We start from the raw sequence: 14,770 nt of genomic DNA on the forward strand, positions 1-14,770 counted from the left end.
GTGTTCAATAAAAAGAGCTAAAACTAAAATCGTGTGTGAGATATACAAAGAGCTAAAACTGAATGTGTTACGATACACACAGCTAAACTATGTTTGTATGTACGATAGACAGAGGTAAAATTATCCCTATAATAATCCTCAAACAAAGGGTTCAAAAAGGGCGGAAAAAAAACTTGGCACTTAGCAGCAGTATCTGCGTATCTAGCTCGGTCAAAAGTTCTGGATAAAGCATAGTGTCAAAAGTGAAGTGTGAAGAATTAAGACATGAAGTGGACTACCGACTGCGCCTAACACCTATCGAGTTAACGAACTTTAGATGTCATAGCTAAAATTTTTAAAACCCAAGTAATACCGATAAGCCAAAGTCTAAAATCCATTCGCTCAGCATCACCCTGTTACCGTTTTTCATTCTAAAATATATCTATGTCTAGAAGAAATATATCACAGTTGAGGTATGATCAAGATACTTCATCCAGGCCTTGAAATAATTGCATAAATACATACTAATTAAACTTTATATAATAATAAACTACTGTTAAATAGGGATGCGGAAGCAGAGTTAAACAATTTTACTTATCGTGGCTGAATTTTCAAAACTCGACTAACACCGTTCCAAGACTCGTTCGCCCAACATCATGCTGCTACCGTGTTTCCTTCTCAGGTAAAAAAATAAATAAATCCAGTTATTAATCCTTAATTTACCGTGGTGTTAGCAAATCCTTTCCGTCAATATTTGTTGACAGGGTATTTCGAATCGTGACAAAACGGCTCCGAGTACTGTTTGCGTATCTTAAAATAAACACTCTACTTACTTTACTATGCTAACAAAGCGGGACTTCGGCTGTAAATTATCGACTCATTTGTCCTTAACCTGTCTGTTACTTTATTTATATTCGGCTTTTTCTTTTTCGTCTCTTTTTGTTTGCATATGTGTACACACGTTCCTAAAAGAAGTTTATCAGGTGTTTTGAGCAAACACCGTATTGGTTTTATGTAATTTTTTAGTATGCGGAGAAATTTTTATGGGTGTTTATTTTAGGATCTTTTACTAGAAAACAGTAATATAGTGTATATGGTTATAGATACATGAAAAGAATATTCCATAAACATTTCTAAAGAAAAATGTCACAACATTGAATAGGAATCGAATTGGTCAATGACTGATGACGTATTACAAATACAATGTTAAGATGAATAGTAAAGCAAGCTATTTTCAAGCATCGTTTGAAAAGCTTTCAAATCATTTTGGTCTGAAACTTATATTCTTTAGATATGTTTAGTCAAAAACTGAAATACGGGCATGGTTTCTTCAAATATCACAAAAGATACTATATTCTATAAAAACATAAAAAATTCTTTCCTGGTGATATTATGTTGTAAGATATATCTACTTAAAGAATTTTGAAATAATGAAAAGTAATAGGTAAATAGGTAGGATGGAAAACTACAGGAATGTGTTTTGAGGTCAAAAATTCTATGGCAATGGGCATCCATTTTTCTGCATTATTTGGTCTGATGCAAATCACTCCTCTTCTTTCTTTGTGGATGATTTGTCTGAACAAATCAGCATTCAATTGATTTTTAATTTGCTTATTCGGGCTTTTTTTGCATAAGAAGAGCTCTGGGTATAACTTTTCACTTCATCTCTTGGTCTCTGGATCATATTCAAAAATCCACTTGCCATTCTTTAACCTTAACACAAAACTTAATGGCATAACGCTGCTCCGAACAAACAAAACGCAACTTCACTAATAGGGATGTTGAGGACTCTCTCACTAATATAGATGGGAAGGTACTAATGCACGTGTTTCATGAAGTACAATAGCGCAGCAATGCCAGATTATTTACAATATAGTCCGATACTTTTCTGTCATACCTTTTTTTTTCTGGACTTGAAGAAGCTAAAAGAGGATTAAGAAATTATAAAAAGGTATTCCAACATGTTGGAATTCGTATAGATCCTGCACTTAATTTCTTGAAATTCGCAGATTTCCATATAAGTTCGTAAAATATTTGCTTTTACAGATGTTGAATTGAGACAAAGGCATATTGGATATTAGAGGTGCAGAAAGTTGATATTTGAAATTGATCATTTGATTTTTGTTATTCGTCTTTATGCTTCTTCCACATGTTTCTTTCTGCATTGTTCTTAACCTTTTTATATACTTCTTTTAACATTTTCTCTATATACTCTTAAGCAGATATTCCTAGATTTATTTAAATGATTATCATTAAAGGGTAAATTATAAAAATGAACTAAGAATAATCATATAGGCTATTGATTTATCTCTGGTAATTTTTTGTTTTGGGTACCAAAACAAGTCAGCACGATATAAGTATAGGATTTAAACGTAGTAGTATAACATGCAATTTGAATATTCTTAGTCAAGTATCTATATACCGGAAAGAGAAATGCTGGGAACGTACGTCAGTCTCGTTGATAAGATGAAATGCCAAGATGGCCCTTTTTTGTATTTTGAATGTTAATATTTCTTTGAAAAATCATCAGACATCTGCTGAATATAACTTCATTAAGGCATTGCATTTATATTTCCATATTTACTATTTATTTACCTTAAAATCACCACCATCAGGTAAGGAGTTAAATTGCATATCTGCGCGTGCAATATTTGATATTTGTTGTTATTTTTTCTACATTCTTCTAGATCTCTTAATATACTTGTTCCAATAATGTTTGTAATTTTTTCTGCATATTTCTAAGTGATTCTAAACCCGCCTTAAATCATTAATAATTTTCTTCTACATACATATTTTGGTTTTGCCATTGCAAATTAAACGGTATTGGACATGGTACATGATAATCACCTAGAGCTTGTAATGATGAAATATGCCGCAAAATGGCGGATATCATATAAAATCAGAAAAGGAAGCCAGCAGAAGAAGAGTTTTTGTATTATCTATAGAATGATGATATTTCAAATATCAAGAGCGCTACTAAATGATAAAAGATATTTTAGACTTAATGATAAGGACATATTTCGAATCAGAATCCTCGCTAGCGGCCGTTTGGAATATGTCTATGACTTTTTTAACTATAGAATGTACCAGGAATAAAGGGTTTAAGTTAATGTGTAAATTGAAGTATAAGTTGAGTCGGTTATCATTATCTTATCTTTGAGTTTTTCCTCGCAGTTTCTGTATAGTTTGTAAGCTCTATGAGAAAAATTATGACGAAAATGATGATCAATAAGGCATGTAGTATAGTAATTTTAGATTTGATGGATATAATCAGTGGCTTTTCCATGACATCTAGGAGAAAGGATATGTGGATAATATAATAATAATGTATAATGAATGAATTATAGAATTAAATTAATTTTTATACCATATGCTGATAATATCAGAACAATTATTTGAGATAATGCCTTATTTGAGATATCATTTATTAACCTCAAGAAGGCGACCATCAGATAAGCAGCTGAACTACGTTTCTGCGGATGCAACCATTTCTTAGACTTTTCTTATGTTTTTACATATGTCTAAGCATTTCTAAATAATTTAGATGTCTTTTATTTATTACGTTATATATGTTCGTAAATTTTTGCTTTGAATGAACTTTGGGCTGGTGCTACTGCATTTTTCTATTAATTGCTAATCATCCAAACCTTATTTACAATGTGTTTAATTGAGATTTTAAGAGGTCATTCGAGATCATACGTTTTATGTCCTTTCAATTTCTGTTTTTGGAGTGAACATGTGAAAGGAAGATAAATTAAAAATAATAATATAAATTCAATAATTATTTAGAGTCTTTGCAAATTCTTCAAATGAATACATTTGGTCTATACTAAATAATCCTATCTTGTAACTTTAGTTTGAGTGTCCTAAAAGCAATATGTTTTAAAGGGACCATATGGCTTCCTTGAAAAATTGGAGTCTTTCGTCCTACACCTTTTTTCTTCTTATTTTTTCGTAGCAATATCTCGAAGATTTACCGGCCACGTTGTCCGAACAGTTGTTTGTTAGAACCCCGTCGATTTACTGACGCCACGCTCCACCCATACCCGAGTGACGATTCGCATGGAAAAAAATAAAGTTAGGGGAGGCTTTTCATAACGTTACGTTAAAATGTGGCAATAATATGAAAAGTATTTTATTAAACATATATGGAAGACAAATTAAAAAATATCTATTAACATAAAACTATATGCCATATAGTCCAGATGGTATGTTTATAAACTTTAATAAGTCGATAGTACAGCTGTTACAAACGTTGTCATCGTGACATTCGTAAAAAAGTTTTTAAACCTAAATTTGTTAACTCTTGTGATTTTAAAACTTTCAAGGTAATGAGTATTTTTTTTTAAATAAAATATTTGTTTCAGAAGCGAAACTAATGATTTACTTATCAACCATACAATAATTGTTCAATATTTATCAACCGGATATTAAGTAAATAACTTAATATCCGGAGTCCCTCAGAGCGACCATACTTCAGCACTTCTTTTCAGCATTTTCGTCAATGATGTCACTTTCTATTTAATGTTGGTAGACGACTTAAGTTTTGGAGACCTGTAGATAACTTAAAAGACCAAACATCAGTGCAGGATGATCTAGTCAGACTAAAAGACTAGTGTGTATACAATAAACTTTACTTAGATGCAAGTAAATATTGTTTTATAAGTTTTTCGCGGAAAATCAGTAGAATTGAAGCAGGCTTTACCATTGGTTGCCAACCTTTGAGATATTTTTCTTTTATTCGAGATTTGGGCGTCATTTTTGATGAGAAGCTTACATTTGTTGACTCTGTTTGAATAAGGGCATCTAAACTTTTTGGTTTTGTTACTAGGAACTGTACATATTTTTCGATAGATTGCACAAAATTGATTTATTGTTGTCTGGCTAAAACGATTTTCGAATACTATTCGTTGTATAGTTGCCCTATTGTTAAGATCATGTTGGTACTCGGAATCCAACATAAATTTTTGAGGTATTGTGGATCATACTCACACTATCATTGAAAATCGTAAATATTCTACTATTGAACAACAACTGTTCTCACCAACACTTGTCCCACCGTGATATGTTAGGAGCTGGCTTTATTTACAGAGTCATAATATATTTTTATATAAGTTTTTGGTTGCGTTTTAGTGTATTTTACTTTTACAACTTGTTTTGGTTATTTTGATAAAGTATCTTTAAGGAATTTTGTTAATTTTTAAATTTTGATATCTGGCTTTTTGTAATGAATGTAATTCAAACTGTTAATAGGGTTATCCCGTTTATTAATTTAATAAATAAATATACTAGAAAATTTTAAAATGAAGACAAAGTTCTTCTGTGATATACGACCTTAAATATTCTTGTAAGCTTAAATAGCTTTACAATGATTAAAGGTAGAAACTGTATATTATACAAACATTTTAAAAAATTACGGTTTTCATTTAAAATCTAAGTATAATGCGATATCTTATCGAATATTTTTCAACAAAAAAATCACAAATATGGGTGCGACCTTTCCGTTGAACCACCCTGCATATCTCTGTTGTGATTATAAAAGTCACTGAGATAGTTTGTATGCAATACAGAATTTACTTTAAGAGTGATTTTATTGATTCGCTGACTGACAGTTTGTATTTTATTTAATATGAATATATTTTAAAGTAATTTCGCATTATATTAAACTCAATATTCACTATATTTTGCTCAAATCGGCCTAAAAATAATTTATGAAACCAAGTGTACTTATCTTCACACTAAAACGTTTATCACATCCATTGAAAATATGCATATTATATTAAGTAGATTTAAAATCAAAACAAAATTTTCACTCATAATTTTAAGACTTTTAAGAGTTCCGACAGCAAAATTTCATAAATAATTATATTTAATAATAAAAAAACGTGTCTTATACCCCTTATTCTTGGTGCGAAAATTCCCCAATCTACTGACAGCTCACCTATGTCTTTATTGTTAAAAGTCAGACAGGTTTTCTCGAAACTTATTTCTGTATTCAAGCTGTTACATCCTACACCAAACCGTACAAGCCGGCCATAATTTCAGATCCTTGTTTATAGCCCTTTTGTATCCGAGCGAGATAGCGTGAAAAAGGATTTCGAGAAATCTCATTTTTCTAGCTTTTGTCTACGAGAATATAAGGGATACTGATTCGATTCTTAGATTTCTATAGCTGACAGGCACAGTGTGAAACATGGCGTCGTTAAAAATCTCTAAACGTCATTATCCATCGGGCAGACGTTTTGTGTTGTGCTAAAATGTCTCGTATATGTTCTATACAAAAGGGATTATGGACTGTGTGAAATGCGAATGGGGTATAATGCGCAAGCTATCTTAGAAATTGTATATAGGCTGCAAAGCATTATTGAATATGAAGAAGTAAAACTATAATGTAATACACAAGGTTATTCTAGCACAAATAAATGCATTTTTTGTCATTTGTGTACATGTATTCTTGTAGTTTCAATTTTTCCAGGCAGTCGAAGTATATTAGTAACAACGCAATTATTTATTTACTTTCTGATCTTTCTTTAACAAATACATTTTCATTATTTTAGAGATTTGTTATATTTTTATTGCAACTAGAAGATATAACATTTACGCCATTGAAATTTGAGCAACATGGCTGATAAAACAGCAGCTGGAGCACAAAAATATTAATATCTACTCATATAGTCAGGCAGTACTAAAAGCGCTAGACTCTATGAAGAACTGTATAGAATCTGCAAGGGGAGAAACATGATTTACTAAATCTAGACTAACTAGCCAAGTCGACGAACAGGGCTTCGACATTGCATACAATGGAGCAAAACTTACAATTCGCATCAGAACGGAAGAAAAATTCAAACAATACTGGGACAGATAACCAGACAGATAACCATGCGAAAGCCTTCATACCGAACAATAGAAGAAGTCTGAAAGACTGATAATGGGCATTAAACAAGAAGCACTTGAAACCCCTAATAGGTGTATATTATATATTGGTCAGTTCAAACTAAGATATGCATAAAATTGGTCTGGCAGATATTGCTGAGCACAGATTATAAGAATGGAAATGTGATGGTTTACCACTGGAAAGAATCAGACAGGGACTTCTTCATTACAAGCGGAAGAAGTAAAATCCCCGCTATTGCAATGAAATTAAATTAAATATTGCATTGAATGCTTGATTCTCATATAATTTGTGGCAACTTTTATGTTTTCCATGTAAATTTCTGTTTATATATGAATTGTTCTTGCAAAGCCAACTAAAAACATTATTCAAATCACTATTTATTATTTTTTGCATACGTACTATGTCTTTATACGCTAACTGTATCATCGTATCATCTGCAAATTGTTCAACCTAGCAATGTTTCACTTCTTTACTAAATCGTTTATATACAGAGTACTACAAAATTCCGGAAAAATATTTTAAGAGCATATTGTTTGAGTCAAAATAAGAATTATTTTTCCTATAAACATCTGTTCTAAAATGCCCTCCCTCAAAGCTACAGCCCACTCAAATTGCTTGAACAATATCGATTATTTGAAACCGTGGCTACTGTTGGCCAAATTTGAATCGTCCTCTAAAATTGGATTTACACGATTTTTCGCGATGGGAAATGCCAAGAGCATCCAAAAAATGGGAACTTAAAAAATTTTTAGGAGATTTGACGCATAACAGTAGCCACGGTTCCAAATAATCGATTTTCTTCAAGCAATTTACAAGAAGCAAGAACAACAAGAGCAGCAAGTTCGTAGCAATAATGTACATACATGAAAGGATTCTGACATACTACTCTTAAATTTACTTTTTTGTGTACTATTAGCTAAATAAGATTCAAACCAATACACTTTATGACTAATTCCAAAGCCGTTCTTTAACAAAAAGTCCTTATCAACCGCCTCAAAAACTAACTTGAAATCCAAAAATACCGCAAAGATTCTTTTAAAAAAACTGTCACAGATATTAATGACTACAGATTCAGATGAATGACGTTCACAAAAACTAGAAAATCAGTCTGGGTATTATAAAAAATATTATTAATATCTTAGTGATTTAAGTAACCGCTTGTTTACTGCGATTTTGAACACTGTTTCATTTAGATCGATGGTATCTATGGTTTATCTAAATTTAGAAAAACGTTTTGTATTCTTCACTTTTTGTTAACAGAATTAATTGAAGTGGATTCTTTCCATCCCAACGTTCAATAACAGATTCCCTCTATCACAAGTCTCTAGATTCCTAATTTTTTTTAATATCATTTTTAATTTAAATAGAAAAGGTTCTTTAAAATTTATAAAGTTGTGTATAAAAGTACAGTAAGGATTTTTGGATAAGCTAGATATAATTATGTTATTGGTATTTATAAAATATTAATTGAATTTGGTGAACCAAAATCAATTTTCAAATATAGTTTTATTAGGACTAACACCATGTTTTCCAGACAATAAATTTCTACAATTGGCGTGAATTATTTTAATCGCCTTATATCTTTTTTATAATTAATTTAGTTAATAATTTATTTTTTTAAACTCTTTCCAAATGTCATCGATTTTTTCCCAAATTGCTCGATCACACAAATCATCTTTCTCATATATTTCCTGCTTAATATCAGTTGTTTTCCATTGTTTTTTTCTTAGGACACATAATATTTATGATGTCGATAATAATATTTACATCACCACTATTATTATTCCAAGAAGCATCCGATAGATAATTTTGTCAACTGATTGACATTATACCCTTTCATAGATCAGTAGTGAATCACTTCATCCAAACTTCCATGGGAATTACAATTTTGATCAAATTGAGTAGAAAGAAATTATGCAATGATTGCCAATCGTAATAGTTAGATGCACCTTTAACTATAAATCCTTATTGTTTATTATAATCAAACCTATTAAACTTTCACTTCTATCAGTTATGCATCTGAAAGAGTCAACAATTTGAGAAAATGAACATTGGAATAATTTGATAATATTTTTTCTCCGTAACATGAAGGTTTTATTAAATCAAAGTTGAAATCGACTATTATTATATTGACAGCCTTAGATACACTCACCTGACGAAAGTAATTAAAAATTAAGAACAAAAATAAAAAACTAAATTTACTTCGCCTATGAATTTTTTTGTAATTATTTTAAGATTTCTTTAAAATAAAGATGTATTTAAATATTAACCTAAAAATATAAAAAGTAACTTTGGAAAAAAGGTAAACCCCTAAGAAATAAAAAGAAATATAAAAATATTAGTTTAATATGCAAACATTTAAAAAAATAAGACTATAATTTAATAAAAATAATGAAACGAGCAAAAAAAATTATTCATCGATTTAAGTGTTATATTAATGTTCAATTACTTTGATACCTATTTTATCTATCTACTGACTTTAATACATAAAAATTAATTAATGCAAAAATCCATTTTTTTTCATCGTTTAGCTTAAATACAAAAAAAAAGAATTAAAAGAAATTCTCTATTTTAATAAGAATAATAAAATTAGGAAAAAATAGGAGTACTTCATGTGTCTGTAAAATAAATATAAAAATATAAATTTAAACACATTTTACTTTAAAAGCCTGACAGCCAAACTTGTTTTTAAAATTTTAACCTGGTATTATAAATCAAACAATATAAGCGTTTTTTTTTTATAAATTTAATTCCTCGACTTAATTAAAAGACAAATGTTTAAAATTGTTGGTTTAATTACCTTATTTTAAGCTTAAACGACTTCCCGGCATGTATGTTACATGCTACATCAAGATGAAATCAAACCAAGAATGTTGCTCAAAGATATCCTTTTTACTGCTTTTAATATAAAATTCATGATAACATCATTTGGTGCAGGTGCCTATGAAGAAGATAATGTAGATCTACATAGCAGAAATGAATAGAAAATTTACCTAAGCAATTCCTTTAAAATGGGAATTTAAAATTAGACTCTAAACTCTATAACTGTCAAACTCTATAATAAACAGGTAAGAAAAGATCAGGAAAGTCAATTGATATATATGGATAGTTGTGGTCATAAAAATTAACTATTAATTCTCTTCATATAATTTCTCAATAAAAATAATAATTAGCTTAATAAATTAATAATTAACGAGCCAAAAAGCGCTTAAATTAAATACCTATCCCGATTATCTCATTAACAAGATTTAAAAAAAATATATTTATAATTCTTTCCATCATAATCAAAAAAAGGATATAAATAAATCTGATAAGAATAATAAATATTTGATACATATTTCTTACATTTGTGCTTATAGAAAAAAGGACAAACATTTCAACAATGCAAAATATCAAAATAGCTCATAATAAGTATTAAATCTCGTTAAGAAAATTTTTATTTTACCTTAAAATTAAAAATTGTAACAGGCTCGTACCTGGAAAACCGGCTCAAAAAGCAAAAATACGGTTGAAATCCGAAAAAAAAATCAAATGCTTTCAATTTAAAAATCGCCATAAAAAATTGATGTATAATAAAATAAACTTACATTTTGATACTTACATAAAATTTTAAAAAAACCAAATAGAAAAATCAAGAAGATAATTTTAACCAAGATAAATATCATTTTGAAACTGATCAAATTTAATATTATGAAGAAAATGATTATGTGAAGTAACTAACAAAATTATTTGTTGATAAGTTATATTAATGCAATAGTCTAACCGTGATTCAAATTATTTAAATTAAATATGGTGGTTTCAATGATTTCTCCTTTTACAGAGTATTTCATAATGAAACAAAGTTGGAGGGGTTTTAGAGGGTCTTAAAATAAGCAAGTTTGCGCCCCTATCCGAAAATGATTAGATTCTTTGATACAGGATGATAAAATGTTAAGAAAAAAATCTTATTTTTAACATTAACAGTGTCAAAAATTCACTTTCTAGTACCAAATTCTACATTAAAAGCAAGTCATTTTTTTCCTTATATATTTATTATAATATAAACATAAATATTAACGTAAATATTAACAAACGGATGAAACAAATTTAAATTATAGCAAGAAATAAATTTCGAAAAATGGATTTTATTTTTTTATGCGAAAACGGTACGAAAAAAAAAGTCAAAATACAAAACTTACTCTAAATTAAATAAGAATTTGAAAAATATTTTTTATTTGAAGAAAAAACAGTGGCGTACAATTTTTTTAAAGAGTTCACTAGGGTCTTGCCGTCATGGATGCTACTGGTGAAATAAAGAATTAAATTATGTATTAAAAAATAGTACTAGATGCATAGAAACTACCCACTAATTTTGAGAAAAATTTCTACAGGGATGTCAAATTTATCGTGAAAAATTAGACTTTTTCTTAAAATTTTATCACTCCCTATCTCGAAATGTAATGATTTTCGGATAGGGGTTTGTTGTGCAAACTTGCTTATTTTGAGCCCTCTACAACCCCCTCTAAGTTTGCCCTACTAATTATGAAACACTTTGTAAATAAAAAAATATTTTGCATTAAAGTTATACATAAGTTAAAGGTAAATAATAAGGTAATCTACAATAATTATATGATACAAAAAAATATTAGAAAAAAAAACATATTATACGTATAGAATAAATAGCCAGAAAACTAATATAAATATATATAAATAAAACTTAAATTTAGTTGTTAAACCATATGGATAAAAATCCTTAACTAAGGTGAAAAAATAATTCAGAAATAAATAGTTCGTCACTTTAAATATAAACAAAATCTGATTGGATGTTGTTATATTTGTTATTTTTTTTATTAAATTCGAGTAATATTGTTGAATTTTAATCAATATAATCTTTGTAACAAGACTTACAGATACATTAAGGTTAAAGTAAAAAGTCAATTTGGTGAAAATACTAAAAGTGGTGTTCATTTATCTACATGCAATAATACAGATTCTGTTCGAATCTATTGTTCACATTTTCAAACATGTCGTAAGTTATTTATCTACATTCAGTTGTAATTCGATGCCGACTAAAAACTTTACTTTTTAAATACCTCCAAAAAAAGTAATCTAAAGTTCGGATATCTCGACCGACACTTAATGAGAGGCTTCATCTGCCGATCCACTCATTTAAGAAATGGGTGTCCAAAAACTATCGTACTGGAAGCCACATAGTATGGTGGTGCATCATCTTGTTGGAAATAAATGTCAGTTTCATGTCCAAGTATGCCTCGCCAGTCAAGTTTTCAGGAATAAAGAACGGTCCTACAATAGAAATTCCAAAAATGGTCTAAACATTTATTTTTCCAGGATATTGCGAGTGTATCTGTGGAAATAAATATAGATTCAAAGCACTCCAATATCGACAGCTATGTCTATTTATAGCAATTGTAAAATTAGTTCGGAAAACATCAACATTCTATTAAAATCGTCTTCATGAAGCTCATAGACAAATTTTATCTTGTACAGATGAAATTTATTGTCTTTCAAAATTCTTTGATGTGTGAGCGCGTAAAGAAATAGCATCCGATTTCTGTGCTACATGTCCCCAAACTGCTATTTCTCCGGCTTTATTTTTAACTGCTCGATTTTCTCGATGAGGATTACGGTGAATATTAGACACAGATCCAGTTTCTTCAAGTTTTCTTATAAAATTATTAGCTACATAATTATCGTTAATATTTTTTTTGATATACCGCCTTAAACAACCAGGCAATAGCTCTTGCAATGCTCTCATCTTGGTAATACAGATTTGTTATTTCTACCCTTTCTTAAATTGAATAAATCATGGTTCAATATTTATCACAACTAGGAAGGCAACTTAACAATTTGAAATCAAAGACAAATTTTTTCGATGACATATGATGACACTGACTGATGCTAAATTTTCTTCCTGGTATTCATGGATATTATTTTTTGCAATCCATTATTATCAGTTTTAAGTAAAGTTAGTAGAATTTTATCAACTCAAATATATTTACAACGATTCAAGATAGGTATACAATGTATTAAAGAAAAGTTACTATAAACTTTATGAAAAATCTATTTTTTTTTAAATTGACGTTTCCGCTTTAAATTTTAAAAAGGAATACAATATATTTTTTACGGATCACCCTTCATTTTACGGCTATAGATGAAAAGACGTTTTCCTAGAAATCAAAATTGATGTGAGTCACAATTTTCGTTGGGCCTTCTTGTATTGTCTTAAGTCTTGTAAGTCTTAAGTTTTGATGAAGTTACAATATAGTAAGGAAACATCACTGAGTGAAGAGTAGTGTTTTATTGCATCCTTCCATAACCCTCGATTTACCAACTAGTTTATAAAAAACCATATTATACATGAAATCTCTTGTAATGAAATCAAAGGATCAAAGGATTACACGTGTTTCGCCTGTGCTAAGCATCATCAGATCTACCGTCAGTAAAAAACAGGAATAACAACCTTTACGAATACTTTAATTTACACTAAAATTACAAACTAATAACGTCATAAAATTAAAAGTAGTCGTCTATTTTTTACTTACTTTTTACGAAGAACTACAAGTTTGGTTAATGCCTCGAAGTTATATTATACTCAATGATTAATTGGTAACACGTGTTTCCCCTCTAAAGGCATCATCAGACCTGAGTCTGACTTTAATCAAACTTGTAGTTCTTTGCAATAACTTCATATCTGGTGTATTCACTAATAAAAAAGGAAAAGGCAAAAAAACTGCACTACATGATACGTCAATGGTAAAAATTAAAGGTGTACCAAAATTTTTAACAATTCTACTATTTTTTAAGCTATTTGGGGCTCGCTTAGACTCCTTTATCCCCTAAAAAAACGTATGTTTCTGAGATGTATGGCGTATTTTATATTCTTTTATTCTATCTTTTATCCATCCCATACCAAGTTTGAAAATGTAACAAAATTTTTATCAATAACTGTGTTTTTTTTTAATTATTTATTATTTTATGAACAATTATGTTTTATATTGCTAAACCAAATCGGAGTGTAGATTTTTTCTATATGCAATTATAGCTTTCGCTGCATCCTTCTCAACTTTATTTTTGAAGTTTAAAAACTTAAATATGAAAAAAAATATATCGCAGGCAGAACTTATATGGGCGACTGTAAAAATTTGATTTTCGTTTTTGATTCCATTGCTAACTTCCATGACGTTATCTAGTTTATTATGAGACAAATTATATATATTGTAAAAATATTTATTTATTGAATTAATTGGGATGCCCTATGTTTTATTGTGCCTAGTGAAAGGTTGTTCTTGAAAGTGGGATTTTGAAAAGTCTATAGAACAAATTATTCTAAGCAGCAAATTTATGTGAGTATGGTGAAATTGACGATAATGGTATTATATCTGTGACAAAATCTTCATGATTTTTTTCTAAATTTCGAAAGAAATTTTTCCGTTTTCTCGTTCCGGATAGTTTCTTCTGGTTTTATTTCTCTAGCGTGAACTCTATTTGGGGGTGTCATTCGTTAAAATAAGTCATTAAATTATTAAATTAATTTTTCCCTCCATTCCACACGATTCGAATGTCGACCACGTAACTTTTATAGAAAATTATATTGTTAGTAAAGGAACTGCTTATAATTTTAAATTCCAAGTCGTTCATAAATATTTCGCTTAGGAAAAGATAGGAGGGCAAAACCCCATAGCCAATCTAGCAATCGTTAGTCAAAAGAAAAAATTCAGTATTAGATTCAACAAAGCTTTAGATTATCTAGAACCATCAAATTATCTATCACGATTTTACGTAAGTTAAGTAAGTTTTATTCAAAAGATCAGTGACAAGCGATATGCAATCTTTATAGGTGGGATACACGAAAAAAGGTTTTTTGACATCTAAGGAAATTAAGACCGCCCCCTTGGG

This window comes from Anthonomus grandis, chromosome 12, assembly GCF_022605725.1.
Source record: "Anthonomus grandis grandis chromosome 12, icAntGran1.3, whole genome shotgun sequence".
NCBI lineage: Eukaryota > Metazoa > Arthropoda > Insecta > Coleoptera > Curculionidae > Anthonomus > Anthonomus grandis.